A 17709-nucleotide genomic window follows, 5' to 3' on the forward strand; every position below is an offset into this window, starting at 1 on the left:
AGAGAGAAGGAACGAGAAGGTCCAAAGTTGTTTTCAAGGAAGGAGACGGGGGTAGTAAGTGATCGTGTGTTGGGTGCAGGGAGCAGGAAGTGTCAGCAAGGCCCACGGATGTCAAGATATACCCTCTGAAGCTAACCTTTAGTGGAACGTTGAACTCTGCAGTCACTGCATCCAGACCCAGACACGCATTCTCTGTAAGCTGGGTAAAAATCTCCTTTCTGATTTGTCTTACTGTGGACAACTAGGTTCAAGACCCAGAGACCACCTTACTCTTTCCACTTGGCAGGCTGAGAAGCTGATGTTCTTTCTTCTGGTTGAGATTTCCCCCCCACCCTCTTGCACATTCCAAGGTCTTCTTTGTTTTTCTCATTTAAATCTAGAACCTTACGGTTTCTGGGCTTCCCAGGTTGCGCTAGTGGTAAAGAATCTGTGTGCCAATACAGAACCACAAGAGATGTGGATTTGATCCCTAGGTCCAGAAGATCCCCTGGCATAGCAAATGACAACCCATTCTAGTATTGTTGCTGGAGAATCCCATGGACAGAGGAGCCTGGCAGGCTACAGTCCATGGGGCTGCAAAGAGTTGGACATGGCTGAGCACACAGCAGGTACATATAATTTCTAAAGAGGGGTTGAGGAACTTGTAGAACAGTGGTTCTCCAAAGTGTGGTCTTGGGAGCAGCTGCAGCAACATCATCTGCAGATGGGAACTGGTTAGAAATGTAAATACTTGAGTCCCAACACAGATCCACTGAATCAGTAAGTCTGTCGGTGGACGATCAGCCGTCCATGTTTACAAGCCCTCCCAGGGATTCCGATCTGTGCTGAAGTCTGAGAACTCTACTCCGTCACCACCGTATATCTGCACTATCCAATAGGGCTATCACTCACCACATGTGCATTTGAATCCATGAAAGGTCTTCAGCCTGAACAGAGATGTGTAAGTATAAAATACACACCAGATTGCAAAGTGTTAGTTGCTCAGTCGTGTCTGACTCTGTGACCCTAGCCCATTAGGCTCCTCTGTCCATGGATTCTCCAGGCAAGAATACTGGAGTGGGTTGCCATTTCCTCCTCCAGGGGATCTTCCCCACCCAGGGATTGAACCTAGGTCTCTTGCATTACAGGCAGAATCTTTACCGTCTGAGCCACCAGGGAAGCCCCTTGCAAAGACTTAGTCCAAAAAAAGAAAAAAAGAATATAAAAACGTTTCACTAATCATTTTTTATTGACACATATTAAAATGATAATGTGTTCAATATTTGAGGTGAAATGTATTAATAAAAGTAAAATTAATTTTACTTGTTCCATTTTACCTTTTATTGACTCTACGAAAACTCCAAGTATGTATGTAATACATGCTATATTTTTATTGGGTAGAGCTGCTCTAAAGCATTGCTTTTCCAACTTCAGTGCGCAGAGGAACTGCCTGGAGACCCTATTAAAATGCAGATTCTGATTCAGTAGGTCTTGGATGAGGCCTGAAATACTGTATTCCTAGCAAGCTCCCAGGAGTTGCCCACACTGCTGGTCTGTGGACCATTCTGTGAGTAGCAGGGTACCAATACACGCTGGGGATGTTTCCAAAAGTCAGTCTGGTATCATTGAACAGCCACTAAATGTGAACTCATTACACCTGGCTTTAAGTCCCACCCCTATTTCTTATTGGCTCGATGTCTTCAGACAAATCTTGTGTTTTTTTTTTTTTTAATAGTTTATTTTCTATTTTTTAACTTTACAATATTGTATTTGTTTTGCTATACATTGACATGAATCCACCATGGGTGTACATGTTTTCCCCTTCCCAAATCTTGTGTTTTTAATGAAAAATGTATGTAAGAGAAGTAACCATACAGGATTATTGCAGGGTTTAAATAAAATAATCTTGATGGAATTGTTTCTATATTATCCCAGCTATATTAGTCTAAATAAGTATCTATACCAACACACACACAAGCACTGAACATATGGGAATGAATGATGCCAAGCCATTTTTCCAGTTTCTATGATAATTCAGGACTACAAACCTACAAACAGACATCATCATTACTTGGCTACTCCAAACTGCCTCGAAATGATTTCTGGCTGTGTTATCTGAATCACTGTGACCAGGGAGAAGTCGTCTGGGAAGGGCAATAGTAGTTGGCCAGCATTTCTCTCAGAAGCATTTGGTACTTGTGGTCAATGCTGACTTTGTTACTGTCCCAAAGGGTGAGGGAGGCATTATCTTAAATGCCCAGCTGAATACTCAGCTCTCAGATCTCAGAGAATCAGAGCATCCATACGGCTGGGGGCTCCATCAGATCAGACTTCATCTGTAATTAGCAAGCAACCAGACTCCTAGAAGGAGCCACTTCGTGACCTGAGGGAAAAGAGAATAGAACTGTCCCTGTGACTTTGTCATCATTAGGAAGGTGGAGAAAGATGTAAAAGGCAATAAGTCCCTTAAAGCGGAATTGTCATGCTGTGGTGGCAACATCCATATGGTCAAGATTAGCTTAGTTCTTCCAGGAGCAGAGTGCTGGGAATACAAGATGGCAGGAGAGGAAAGACGCTCAGAAACTGAACCTGTATTGTGCCGAGCCCTGAAGTGGAAATGTTGCAATTAGCTTTCACAGGGAAAGAAACTGTTCTGTTACCTACTAGGTCCAAACCCTCCATTATCTATAGACACACACACACACACACACACACACACAGAGGATTCAGTTTTTCCATCCCCCACCCAGACAGGAGGTTTTTGTAATACAGTTTCTGCTCTCATGAAAGTTACTGTTATGTCACTTGGAATTTCTGGAAAAGAAAGGGCAGAAAGCTCAAGGATTCAAGCTTTCTAAAGGTGTTTTTTTTCCAGAAGGGGAAAAGCTAGGCTGTTCAGAGCAAGATTCCTGTCCATTAATGTCCACTGCTGACCTCACTGGCGCACATCACACCTACAATGCAGAAAGCTATGTAGACCCAGAACAGAAGACCAAGGGCATCCCTAATCCATGGACAGAGGATAGATCACTTCCCTTCCCTGGGCCTTAGGTACAACATCTGTAAAATGGGAGGGTCTAATGAAATGGTCTGGAAGGTCCCCTCAAGCAATCATATCCTGCTATTCCAAAGGGTCGCTTTGCTTATACAAAGTGATCCCCATCCCCAGCAGGAGCCTCTTCGCTGAGCGGTGCATGTGGGTGCCCTGTGGAAAGCAGGCATCACTGCTGAAGGGCTGGGAGAACATAAACACCATAAACACAGCTCAAAGAGTCAGTATTTGAGAAGTCTGGAAGCAGGAGGGTCTCTGGGACCGCCGACGCATTGGTTCCCCACTCCTCTGCAGTAAGATCTTTTAGCACATGAGGAGGAAGAGTCCCTGGTGGGCTCCAGTGAACCAAGCAAGATCTAAGCAAATGTGAAGTTTGTTAGCAAAGCACCCCCCCCCCCAGTTTCCTTTCTTGTCCCTGGTGACCCCAATTCAAGGGCAGTGGGTCTCTACCATCTCTTCCCTTTCTTGTAATCAACTGTGCTGCCTAGGAAACATCCCACAATATTAATCTCAAGAAAAAAGAAGAAAATGTATATGTAGGAATGCTAGAAACCCAAGTAGAGGATCTCGCTTAACCTTTGCTACTAAGGCCAAGAGAAGGGTGAGGTGAGTAAGACACCCACTTGCTTGGACCTCAAAGCCTAACAAGGAGTTGGCTTCCATGGGCAGTGTATAGGGATTCTTCATGCACTACCCTGAGTGGGAGCCCCTCCTTCAGTTTGGTACCCAGGTATCTCCCTTGCCTCCACCTAATTCTAGACCTTTTGGCTTGATTCACACTTGTGTTCCCATGTCAGATACATGCAATCAGCCATGCATGTGTGCATGTTCAGTCACTCAGTCGTGTCTGACTCTGCAACCCCATGCACTATAGCCTGCCAAGCTCTTCTGTCCATGAGATTCTCCAGGTAAGAATACTGGAGTGGGTTGCCATTTCCTCCTCCAGGGGATCTTCCCAATCCAGGGACTGAATCCACGTCTCCTGGGTCTTCTGTGTTAGCAGGCAGATTCTTTACCCCTGAGCCACTTGGGAAGCATGAACTCAGCCATATAGAGGCCCAAAGTCACACAGCCCCAGGACTGACATTAAGACCCATCTGTTTGCTCTGATCTGGCAGCGTGGCAGTTAATGGCAAAGACCCTGGGTAGCCAAGAAGAGCTCTTAGTTTAGAATTCTGGCACCTACATTTGCTAATTGAGGCAAACATTCATGCTTGGGTGCCTGGGCCAATTTACTTAAATATTCTATTCCAGTTTCCTTATCTATGAAAAAGGGGATAATAGAGACACTGGCATCATAGCGCTATGATGAAGATCCGAGGAGTAATGCGCTGAACGTGTGTAAAAGGGTGATGATGTTGATGACCCCAGTGATGATGATCACATCTTTATGAGTATCGGTTCTTATTGCTATTATCCTATCACATTATTGATTTGCAGGGTTTAGGGTGTTATCCTTTCCATGTGGTCTTTGCATTTTAGCCTCTTACATACTGGATCTCCAATCATGAATTACTAGATATTATCAGTGACTTCTGGGAAATGACTAGGTATTATCACTGAATCCAAGCAAATTATCTTTTGCAGGAATTTATAGGAGGGGCATACAATCACACAGGGAATGTCCTTTCAGCTCTTAAGGCCAGCCTGTGAACCTATGGCTTTGCACATTAAGGAAACGACTCTCCCTTCAGAATGAGAAGCTTAATTCAACAAAGAGCTTTTGTCAGGCATTGCAATTCTGTGTTCACTCCAGCACCAGGCCAGCATTTCCTAAACTTCAGCCCCTGGGAGCCCGACGTGTGCCTCCTCCGCTGCTCAGGGACTGCTCATTCAAGAGGCAGTCTACTCCCTGGGGAGGCCCTGGCCCCAGGAATGTAAGGTTGGATGGTGGTCCCCACCACCCTCACTGGCCTCCTTTCACAGTCAATTACCCCTCCATTAATTGTTGTTGTTAATAATCCGCAAAGCACCTTTCACTAGCAGTGCCTAGTGCCAGGGGGAGGAAAAGCAGTGGCTGGCGTTATTTCATTGACCTCCCCATCAGCAGTGCTTGCGAGTGTGGTCCTGGAGCCAGGATCACGCATGTACCAACTGCTGGGCCTCCAGCACAGCTCCTAGCCGTCAGAATCAGCCCATCAAAGGGCGTTTTGCAGAGCTGCACAGAGGGTGAAAATGCTGGCAAAGCCGAACTGGGGCCCGGATGGTGACGTGTGAACTCGGCCTCCAGCCTTCTCCCTCGTCCCTAGGCTCTAAACCACCTTTCGGGAGGACAGACTTAAAGCAGGGGTGACAAATGAAAAGTGAAGGCTGAACCACTGTCCTTGGGGCGCAGAGCCTGGCACCCAGCGAGACTGCCCAGGACAGAGCGTGTGCTGTGGTCTCCCCTCCTCGGCTGGGGTCCCTGGTCACGGCCAGCGCGGAGCTGTCTGTCTCCACACTGACAGCTTGAATTTCATCAGCCCGAAGAGGCGCCCAAAGGGGAACCTGATGGATGTCACTCTGGATGTCACACTGGATGACGCCCAAGCACTCACCGAACCCCTGAACTGCAGGGAGCTTTGAAAAGATCTGACATGAGCCCACTTCCCTGGGGGGAGGACACTGAAGCCTTGGGTCTGCAGCACCATTACTAATGGGTTTCCCTTTCCAAACTCCTCCTCTGTTTCTCTCTGTTCTCTTTCTCTCTTCCTGTTTCTCCCCCCTTAGTTCTCTGCCTCATTTTTCACTCTGATGAATCGCACCACCCTCCATCTCGACACACACACATCCACTCCACCCTAAACCCAGGAAGACATGACCCCTCTATGACATTACGTTTATGGCACATGCCTGAAAGCAGGTGGAAGTGCAAATAATGCATCTAATTGTGACTCAGAGAAACAAGAGCCTCCTCCCTGTCTCTCTAAAAAGAGCTTCTCCTTTGTGGGAAGAACAAAGACAGTCCCTATGTGTTGGGCCTTTGGGAGCAAAGAGAACCGTTACAGAAAAGACTTGAGGAAGAAAGCGATGAAACCAGACTTCACTGCAACCAAAGGAAGGCACACTCAAAACAAAAGCAGAGAGAAGGAGACAGAGGACGTGGAGCCCAGTGGGGCCAGACCACGGGCTGCGATTTGAATTTAGGAAAAGCTACAGGCATTGCTTCCCGGTTAGCGTGTGTTCCCGTGTGCTTCTTACCATTGAGGGACACATTCTTCCCTAAGAAGAATCAGGAACTGTGGCTGCAGGCCACATGGCAGGCTGAAAGTTTTCCATGGCTAGATGCCTTTCCATAGAAAGGAGAGGGGCAGAGTTTAAAGAGACAGAGGCTAGATTTTTGACTTTCAGCAACTGAGTCCACAGGGGAATGTCCTTTGCACACCTGTAAATACAGAAAGATGGCAGGTGGACAAAATGGGCCATCTTATAATACTTGTGCTTTGCCCATTGTTATGATCTTTCCACTGATGCCTTCTACACCACCTCCATCCACACACACACATACCTATGTCTACCTGGGTACCTTTCTGTCCAGCAATAAGTGTCACCTGCGTGTCTGCAACATGTATGTGCTGAGAGGACAGACATTCAGGAGGATAAGATATTGCAGAGCAAACTCTTAAGTATCAAGGACTTGCCACGTCCACTCTCCTCCTCAGAAACCTGATCCTGTAAATGGACCACGGATCTCTGTTTGACCATCATGCTGTCAGGTGGCCTGGCTCAAGTGCTCTGTTCAGCAGGAATGATAAGGACTCATTGAACAGTGAGATCCTTTCTCAGAGAGTTTGTATGTGAACAGAGATAAAGAGGCAAAAAAGGAAAAACAGAAATAAGGAAAAGGGCCTCTGAGTAGCTCTAAACAGGGAAGACAATGTAGAAGTAAAACCTCTGCTGGACCGTTAGAGCTCCTCAGAACCTTTGCCCATGCTGATTCCTCTGCCTGGACTACTCTTGTTTTATTTGGCAATATTCCACCTTCCCCAGTGTGTGGTTTCCCAGGTGGCGATAGTGGTAAAGAACCTGCCTGCCAATGCAGAAGACATAAAAGATGAGGGTTCAGTCCCTGGGTTGCGAAGGTTCCCTGGAGGAGGACATGGCAACCCACTCCAGTATCCTTGCCTGGAGAGTCCCATGGACAGAGGAGCCTGATGTGCTACAGTTCCATCGGGTCGCAGAGAGTCAGACATGACTGAAGTGCCTTAGCACGCAACATGCATCATCTCCAAAACTTATGTAACCTGAGAAATCATGAGGGTTGCAGGAGGGAATACCTAGGGAACATTCAAGGGGTAAGAGGTGCCTGGAAAAGTGTGGAAGTTTAAAGAGAAAGAAATGCATGATCTGGAGATGTGAGAAATGTGAGCCCCTGTGCAGGGGCAGCGTGGTTTGGTCCCTTGAGCTTGCACTTAATTGCAGCTATGTCAGGAGGCTTTGCCTTGACACACCCTCTCCCAACGTCATGGTACAGTCACTGGTTTGCTGTCTTTGTTGCAGAAACAGCTGAGCTCCCATCTAAACAAACTTCAGTCTTATTTTTAGTCTCTTAACCAGGCAGACAAACCAGTTTCAGATAAGAAAGAAATAGCAGTAAAGTAGGAGGAAAACTGACTTAGATGTAACAGTCCATTAACAATTTTTTGCCAGACCTTCCCTTCGGAGACTCAGAGCTGAGATGAAAATATTTAGCTTTTTTTGCCAGACAAAGTTGACACCGAATCCATCCTCAGAAATTTACCAATGTGAAAACTTGGATAAGTATTTTAACCTATCTGAGGCCAATTTCCTCAGGTAAAATGCATATATTAATAGCTCTCTCATAGACATTTAAGGAGTAAATGTGATACTATGTGTAGAAAGCCTCAAGCATATTTGGTTGTAAATAAATGTTAGTTTTATGTACTAATGTATTAAGCTGTTAAATATGCCCCTGCTAGGTATATAGTTCTCTAGTTCCCCCTTGTGTATGCCCTTTCTCAGCTGATTATTATTCCTGAATTTCCTCAGTCAATTAATATTTACCAAGAACCTGTTACACAATAGGTGCCTAGAAGGTGCTGGCAGTACTGTAGCATATAAAATATACAAAGTATCATTTCCCTAGAGGAGAGACACTTATGACCAGCCTTCAAAAACAAAACAAATGAAAAATATAGTGGCTTTTACCTTCAAAAACCTAAATCTTTCTCTATCTGATTTACCTCACATAGTATGATAATCTCTAAGTCCATTCATGTTGCTGCAAATGACATTATTTCAATGCTTTTTATGATTGGATAATATTCCACTGAATAAATCACATGTTGTTTTTCTAGTCATCCACTGATCGACATTTAGGTTGCCTCCATGTCCTAGGTGTTGTGAATAGTGCAGCAGTGAACCTTGGGGTGCTGGTATCTTTTCAAATTATAGTTTTCTCTGGATATATGCCTAGAGGTTATCATACTAAGTGAAGTAGGCCAGATAGAGATAGACAAATATCGTATGAAATTGCTTATATGTGGAATAAGAAAAACAGATACAAATGAAATTATCTACAAAACAGAAAGAGAGTCACAGACATAGAGAACAAATTTATGGTTACCAAAGGGGAAAGGGACAGAGGAAGGGATAAATTAGAAGGTTGGGATTAACATATATACACATGTGTATAAAATAGATAACCGACAAGGACCTCTGTGTATAGCACAGGAAACTATACTCAGTATTTTGTAATAACTTATAAGGACAAATAATCTGAAAGAGGACATATATATATATATATGTATGTATGTATGTATCTGGAGAAGGGAATGGCAACCTACTCCAGTATTCTTGTGTTGTCTGGAGAATCCCATAGACAGAGGAACCTGGTGGGCTACAGTTCATGGGGTCACAAAGAGTCAGAAACGACTGAAGCGTGCGTGTGTGTGTGTGTATATACATATATATACAAGAATCACTTTGCTGTACACCTGAAGCTAATATGACTTTATAAATCAACTACATTTAAAGTTTTAAAATAGCCTAAGTCACCAATAGGAGAAAGGATTTGAGTCTAGACAAAGTTCTGGCAGGAGCAGTGGGGTAACCTTGGCTTCTAGACTGAAAAGAGACCGTGTGGTTGAGAAACCAGGGAAGCAGAGATGGATGGGGAGGTTGTGCAGTCTTCCTGGTTCCTGGGAGACAGCAGAACCCCAGAGAGACATGGCTACACAGCCCTTCTGGACAGTTTCCCAACATACCTATGGGTAGGTTTCGCTTTTCCTGAACTATTGGCCCATGTTTGGACTTAAAAAAAAGAATCACAGCTTGAAACACTTAAGAGGTCATTGGATTGACTTCTTATTTTATAGATGAGGAACTTGAGGGTGAAAATAGTTAAGCGACCTAGCCGATCCATAGAGTAACAGAGTAGGTCACTTTGTGTATGACCTGGATGCAGACAGTACTGACAATGGAGGCCAAGGTCAGAAAGACAGTCTAAACTGCCTGGGGTGGGGAGAATGGAAGCTTATTAAAATGCAGGTTCTCAGGCCCACTCTAAAGGGCTTATGATTTTAACGGGTCTGCCACAGGGAACTGCCTTTAATAGGCACCCCAAGGTGATTCTGATGTGGGTGGTCTGAGGACTAATTGCCACCTTTGCCTTCTCCAGTGCTAATTTACATGGAAACCCGCAACCTCTGAGATGTAATGAGGTGGTATCAGTTCCATAAAATCCCTGGCTAGTGCGGCTCCCTTCTATAGGTGTAAGCTGAACCTCTTCAGCTGAGTTATGGCGTGTATTTGCATAAATTACCATGCGAAACTTGTTAATATTTCCCAGATATGCTTTTTCATTGCTCCATTAGACAAGGCTTTGTGCTTTTGTTTGGAGCTGAATGTCAGCCAATCCGAATTCAGAGCCGTGCTGGCATAGAACCTGAGCTGGTAATTTATTCCCCTCGTGGAGCCCTAGTGTCACCTCTCTGTCCTAAGAAATGCGGTCTGAAATCAGTTGAATTTTATCATGCAAATTATGGGAAGTGTTATCATTACAAGCAGCAGGAGGTTCCTGATTTGCTATCATTTACACTTTAAATGAGTTCGACCTGCTAGATGCACGGGATGGGTTTAGGGAGAAGAGAGGCAGGGGTAAGGTGGGGAGGAGTTTCACCAGGATGCAGCCCCCAGGGCTTTGTGACTTCAGTAAAACCGGGCTTCAGAAAAATGCTTGGATGTGTTTGATATAGAAGAGTTTGGTTTTGGAGGAGAGTCATGCAGAAGAAGAGAAAGGACATGAGTTAGCTTCTCTGTGGTGATGCCAACAGCAAGTTATACCTGGACAGACTGGTCAAGTGGAATTGCAACGTTAGAGAATCTGGGTGTCAATGCAGTTGGAAAAATACAGTTGAGAAGTTGGGATAATCAAGTCAAATTGACTCATTTTACAGTTAAGAAGACTGAGGCCCCCAGTGGAGAAATCACATGTTCAAAGTCAAATAAGGATTTTGAGAGTAAAAACCGCATCTCCTATTGTCCAGTCCTGCAGTGTTCCACCCCCTCTTGCTTTCAGTCTCTGATTCTCCAAACCATTATCACAGCATTAGCGTTCTTGTGTTTACCTTGGTTCCTAGGGGGCCTAATCACAACCACATTCCTCTGAAAGCAAAATGGAAGTGTTAGTCACTCAGTTACGTCAGACTTCTTGAGACTCCATGGACTGTAGCCTGCCAGGCCTCTCTGTCAATGGAAATCTCCAAGCAAGAATACTGGAGTGGGTATCCATTCCTTTCTTCAGGGGGTCTTCCTGACCCAGAGATTGAACCCCAGTCTCCGGCACTGCAGGCAGATTCTTTACCTCCTGAGCCACCAAGGAAGCCCTACATTCCTCTAATCCAACTGGATTTCTTTGTTTTTTTCACCTGCCTTCTTTTCCATTGTTCTGTAATACCAAACTGAAGTTGGAAAATCCTTTCTTCCAATTGGTGTGGCTCCCCGCCCCCATCCACAGATTGTCCCTCCCGCAGCATCTCCTCTGTTCACCCCTTTCCGTATGCCCATCCCCATATATATTGTGTGCCTGCACTTCTAGATGGTTCTTCACCCTGCATTGTGGACTGGGCTGGGAAGTACTATGTTAGGCATTCTTCCTTGGATATGTTCTCTTCTCTGCAAATAAAAAAAAGTGAAAGGGAAATCATGATACTTTAACCTTTGAGATTGAAATCTCAGTCACAGTTGTAACAGTAACATGAGAATCATCCCTAGGAAGACTTGCTTCTTAATAACTTCCCTCAGGCTTCACTGGCAAGTAATAACAGAACTTATTTTCTATTTGCTTAATTCTATGTGCCTTCCTAAAGCTGACCGAACAATAGAGTAATAGTTGGGGTGGGTGGGTGGGTGCAGAAAGAGGTAACATGGTAGAAGAAGGTGTAGACATTATAGAGAGCAGGATGCATAAAGAGTGAGATGTCAGATCTTCAGGGAAATGAATAGAGGAAAACACGACAAGTTTAATCATGGAATTTGGAGTAGAATCATTGAAAAGGCTTAATAAGGATGATCTGTGATCTTGGAGTTATTTAATAGAACACATAGATTATAATTCCTGGTCAGACACAATAATCTGTTTGAATTTAGGCAATCCATTGCAACTCTCTGGCCTCTGTGGCCCATTCTATAACTAGGGTATAGAAGCGAATGACCTCTGTCATTATATATTTCAAAATGACCTTATGTCTGCAGGAGTCATTGGCAGTGAGCCTACACTAATGCCAGTGTTTCTGGAAGAGGCAGCACCTATGGTGGCTAAAGATTCAGGAAACTGGCCAAAGAAAGGAGAAGATCATTAATAACCAACAGCAAGCAGGGCGATGCTGGGTAGTCAGACGACAGGAACAGGAAGAGAACAGGTGATGAACGGATGTGCTGATTTCAAATCACAGTTTCTCTCGGAAGGGATCCACACCGTTGCTCAAGGACGTCACCTTCTGCCGGCCCAGCAAGTTGACAGAGCACACGGGGACAGGCCTCCCCAAAGAAAGGCCTAAATTGCAGTGATCAGGGTCCATCCGAACCAGGCCAGGCGCCTGGGTCTCCCGGGTCTGTCATCTCCTATCATTAGCTTTAACAACACTGATCAGAATTTCCCTTCAGAGGGTACATGTCTTCTCCTGAAGAATTTTGAGCCCAGTTGGCAAATGGAATGGGCATACTTACTCGGGGAGTACCATGGCCTACCAGGCCATGGGAGATTGGATTGGAAGAGGTGGTGGGATAGGAGAGAAGGGACGTAAATAACAGGAATTATGTCCTGCTCTCATCCCAAACCTGGAGGACACTCTCAACGTCAGCTCACTGGGCTGGTTAAAAATACATGTACAGTGGAATCCACAAAGGATGTAACAAGTCTTTTCCCCCGTCGAGCTCCATTTGTGACTGTGTCATAATGGAGGAATGTAAGGATGTCTATTTTTTTTTTCATTCTAAGCAGAGGAAATGCAGTCAAGACCTGTATTTTTCATTGAAGCCTTAATATTCCACATGAACGAAGACTTACAATTGAAAGTCAAGAGTTTATGAGAATAAGAATTTCTTCTGAATCTCACTTTTGAGCAGTAATATGTATGTATATAAAATATAAATTATATATTAAAATAATATTATATATATACACATATATTATATAATATATATAAATATATATTATATATAATATATTATATATATTTACATATTATATATATATATTACTGCTCAAAAGTATATATAATTACAACATATATATTTATAATATGATGCTGCTGCTGCTAAGTTGCTTCAGTCGTGTCTGACTCTGTGCGACCCCATAGACAGCAGCCCACCAGGCTCCCCCGTACCTGGGACTCTCCAGGCAAGAACACTGGAGTGGGTTGCCATTTCCTTCGATGCATGAAAGTGAAAAGTGAAAGTGAAGTTGCTCAGTCGTGTCGACTCTTAGCGACCCCATGGACTGCAGCCCACCAGGCTCTTCCGTCCACGGGATTCTCCAGGCAAGAGTACTGGAGTGGGAGTGGACATAATTATATATGTGTTATATATATATATATTATACATATATATACATATTTTATATCATATATATTATATACTATATATATATATTATATACTATATATACTATGTATATATAGTATATAATATACAATATAATATATATTATATAATTACTATATAATATTTAATGCATAATATATATTATATTATATTTTGTATGTATATAAAATAATATTAAGAAGTAATATGTATATATACACATAGTAATCCTACTTGAGAATTCGGTGGACTGATTCTTCCCTGACAGTGATCAAACCCCCTGCGTTCTGGTTCTGATGGTTCCAAAAGCTGCAGTCACTGGGTTACCTTCCTACTGCCTTGTTCACGTTTCCTGTCAGACATTTGGTTCAGGAAGTTTAGTCCCTGGACACAGAGGAGAGAGTGTCGTATGTCTACGAGGCCTCCAGCTGGGTTTTGAGGTTTTAACACATTTAATTACTGGCAAAACATCCCTCAGTAAAGGAGGCAAGGCAGATGGAGTCCTTTACCTCCTACCAACTCCTCCCTGGGCAGACAGACAGATATAAGGAGCTCAGAAAACCTGCAGGTGGACCTTGGTGCTTTGTATCCGTGACGCTCTTCACGCCTGGCAGGCATCGCTGCCTAGTCTCCATGCCCCTCCCCGGCTGCCATGTTTGACAGTGTCTCAGACACACATCCTGAGCATGGGCTGTCCCTGGAGAAGCCTCAGCACTGAATCCTGTCACTGTGAGCCATCCATGCACAGCCTGGCTACAGGCAGACCCGATGTTCTCAGGGAATGGCTGTCAGTCATCACCAGTCCTACAGCCAGCGAGATTACATGCTGAACCCAGAGGCCAATGGGCTTAAGCAGAAGCAGGAAAGGACTTGGATGGGCAAGAGTGCTGCCGACCCAGCCGGAGTGAGATTCTGCTGGGCGGTGAAGAGTTTCAGGTGGAAATGATTTCTGGGGTGATGTCCTTCCAGGCAGTTTGGTATGGTCACGCTTGGAAGGGGTTGCCCCCACGGACTCTGAGACATAACCTGCTATGGTTGATCAGGCCATCACTTTGAGGAAAACATCAGCGACTCCTTAAGGGAACCCATCATTCATCCATCCATTTATCTCCCATGTAATCTTTACTGAGCAACAGTTACACGTGCATCATGCAACAATGGGCCAAAGAAAGTTGACTTTGAAACAATGTGTCTCATCAAAGTTCAAAGTTAATATCTTCAGCCACCACAATAAAGACACCCCCTGTGTCTCTTTTTTCTCCCTCTTCCTACCTCTATCTTTGCCTCTAATTTCATTTCTTTGTCTCTGTTATTTTTGGTTTGGGTGGGTTACTATACAGGGTTTTGATAACTGTCCTGAAGCCATCACTCTGTTCTGCCTTTATTTTCTCTGGCTCACACCCTTCCTACAAGCTCCTTTCTCCTTGGACAATGGGATACCTAGATTAAAACAGCTATTTCCTGATATGCTGTAACATAGAATGTCTTAAAAATCCCAACGTGCCCACAGGTTTTGTGACCCCATGGACAGTAGCACACCAGGCTCCTCTGTCCATGGGATTTTTCCAGGCAAGAATACTGGAGTGTGTTGCCATTCCCTTCTCCAGGGAATCTTTCTGACCCAGGGCTCAAACCCCCATTTCCTGAGTCTCCTGCACAAGCAGATTCTTTACCACTGAGCCGCCTGGGAGGCCTGCTTTTGTAATATAATTAGCACTATTGAAAGATAAAGACTTTAAAATCACTGCAGATGGTGAGTGCAACCATGAAATTAAAAGGTGCTTGCTCCTTGGAAGAAAAGCTTTGACCAACCAGACAACATATTAAAAAGAAGAGATATTACTTTAGCGACAAAGATTCATATAGTCAAAGCTATGATTTTCCCAGTAGTCATATAGGGATGTGAGAGTTGGACTATAAAGAAAGCTGAGCGCCGAAGAATTGATGCTTTTGAACTGTGGTGTTGGAGAAGACTCTTGAAAGTCCCTTGGACTGCAAGTAGATCAAACCAGTCCACCCTAAAGGAAATCAGTCCTGAATATTCATTGGAAGGACTGATGCTGAGGCTGAAACTCCAATACTTTGGCCACCTGATGCAAAGAACTGACTCATTTGAGAAGACCTTGATGCTGGAAAAGATTGAAGGCAGGAGGAGAAGGGGATGACAGAGGATGAGCATCACCGACTCAATGGACATGAGTTTGAGTAAACTCCGGGAGTTGGTGATGGACAGGGAGGCCTGGCGTGCTGCAGTCCATGGGGCGGGCCGCAAGAGGCAGACATGATAGAGCGCCTGAACTGAACTGAAAGATAATGAATCTGCAAGGAAGTGAGTTTAAATGATAATGGCACATCTCCAACTTTAAAGCTCTGCACCTTCTGCCTCAGACTCCCGCACTGGAGTCCGCTTCCCACAACCCTGTGTGCCTGTAGGGCTCCCTGAGGTCTGTGGTCTCCAGCTGGATGAGTGACTCATGGGCTCAGCTGCTCAAGAGTCCCCAGGAGCAGCCTGACTTGGTGATTGTGTTCCCTGTCACAGAACTCAGTTCACACGAAGAAGGGGATTAAAGGCTCTTGATAAAATTTCTAACATCCTCAAACAGAGAACATGAATCCAAGTTTGTTGGCAGTTTCTTCGCAGGGACTTGTCTGCTTGCAAACTGGATGTCTTGAACTTATCAGGTGACAACAGGAAGGGACCCGAAAGTGACTTTGAACCACTCTTTGTGAAATGTGTATCCTGGAAACTGTCTAGGAGATAAAATCTCTCAAGGTCATCATGTCTGTTTTTCTTCTCTCTGTCACCTTTGATTCAAGATAGAGGGCATTTATGATGGCCTAACCTTTTGGTCTCCTGGGATTTGTGTTTGACATTTGACTGAAGGGGAAAAAAATGGGTTCATATATTTCCACAACCATGAACTTTTCACCAGGGTTTAGTCCCTGGCAGGATGGTGAAGTAGGGATGATTTACTTCCAGGCTCTCCTTCTGTGTTTTGCTGCTTTGGCCCTCCAAGTTTTTTACATTTCTTTCCCAACTGGTCTTTTTTTTTTTTTCAGCCCGACAGCAGTGATCTTACATTGGATCACCCCTCATACAGCCCCATCAACAGGTTCCTGGGCCTTTTTAAGTAGATTATGTAACACAGGAGTCAAGAGTATTTACATTTTAAAGAGTTTACCTAAGAATGTATAAATAAAGCTACTTACACCTAGTTGGGTAGGATATATCTTGTTGCTAAGAGAGTGCTGGGAAATTTTCCCCCTATTTCCTTCTCCACCTCCCACTCATCCTTAAGTTGACCAAGTAGGTTTGGGTGTGTGGATGGTCATGCTCTCCACTCCCAAGAACTATGTGAAAATACCCAAGGGTATGTTTTTATCTACTCAAGGATATCAGGATAAAGACTGTGTTGGAACAGCCCTGGTTTCATTACTGCCTGCAAGTCATCCAGGCTCTGCTCACATAGGCACTCACAGAAAAGAGTCTCTCTATTCATCCAATTCAACAATTGTTTTTTAGACGTCAACCTCCTCTAAGAAACATTAACTCATTCGTCATGTTGTTGAATGCTTTTCTAAGAAGCAGGGAAAGGCTGAAAGAAGTGGGGAATAATATTCTTAAGGAAAGCTGAGATTTATCCTAAACAAAAGATTCCTGAAGGGCTTAATGATGAGCTTTAAACATCAATATATGAAAGTGTATTATGTGACCATCTGCTCCCCATTTCTCTCTCATCTGAAATTCTCTAGCACATATTGTCCGTAACATTCTTCCGGTCATTTGTCATGTCTTGCTTCATGACATGTTTTCCATTGTTGTCTGGAAAAGCCATGCAACTTAATCACAAGCTTTTCTTTCTTCTTCCCAATTAGGACCATCACTCCTTGAGGGCAGGGACCAGTTCCTACTCATTTTTTCTATCTCTTTCCCTTTTGAGCACTAGACTTCACACAGAGTAAATCCTGAAAATTCATAATAAATGTTTTTTATTTGGTGATTGATACTGTGGGGAAAAAAGACACTCCTGTATGGAATCTAGGTTAGACACAAGACATAATATCTCGACTGGAATGAGCTCAGGAGGAGCATGATGGGAGAGAAAGGAAGTGCTTAAAAGAGTGGTGTACTTTGGTACTCTACAGTCTGAATATAGATTCAAAATTAATTATAAGGCCTTAGTCAAACATTAAACTTCTTAAACCTTAGTTTTCTGACCTATAACATAGCGATAATAATGCTCATTATGAAGAATGACTCAGCAGTTGAATGAGATTAGTGTGTACAAAGAAACAGTCCACAGTAGCCATGCAATCCCATGCTCAGTTTTCTGATAATAACACCTACTTTGCAGGATTGTGGTTCATGTTGAATGGGTTGATTCATGTAAAATGCTTAGCACAGTCTTTGGCACAACTTAGATGTTTAATAAATATTAGGTTCTTTTCATAGAAATTTCTCTTTTGCTCCAGGACAAAGCCTTAAAAAGAAGGGAATCCCATCTCTCTTTCATCTCTCTCTTTATTTCTATGGATATCTTTCTTTTGAAGAACAAGAGGATGGATGATTTTGCCTCTCAAAGTCCTTTCCAGATTGAGGTAAAGTAAATTCTAAGCTGCTATAAAGGTTCCTTCAAGTAGGTCATCAAAGAGAC

Source organism: Giraffa tippelskirchi, chromosome 5 (assembly GCF_054371585.1).
Source record: "Giraffa tippelskirchi isolate mGirTip1 chromosome 5, T2T-mGirTip1v1.2.pri, whole genome shotgun sequence".
Lineage (NCBI taxonomy): Eukaryota > Metazoa > Chordata > Mammalia > Artiodactyla > Giraffidae > Giraffa > Giraffa tippelskirchi.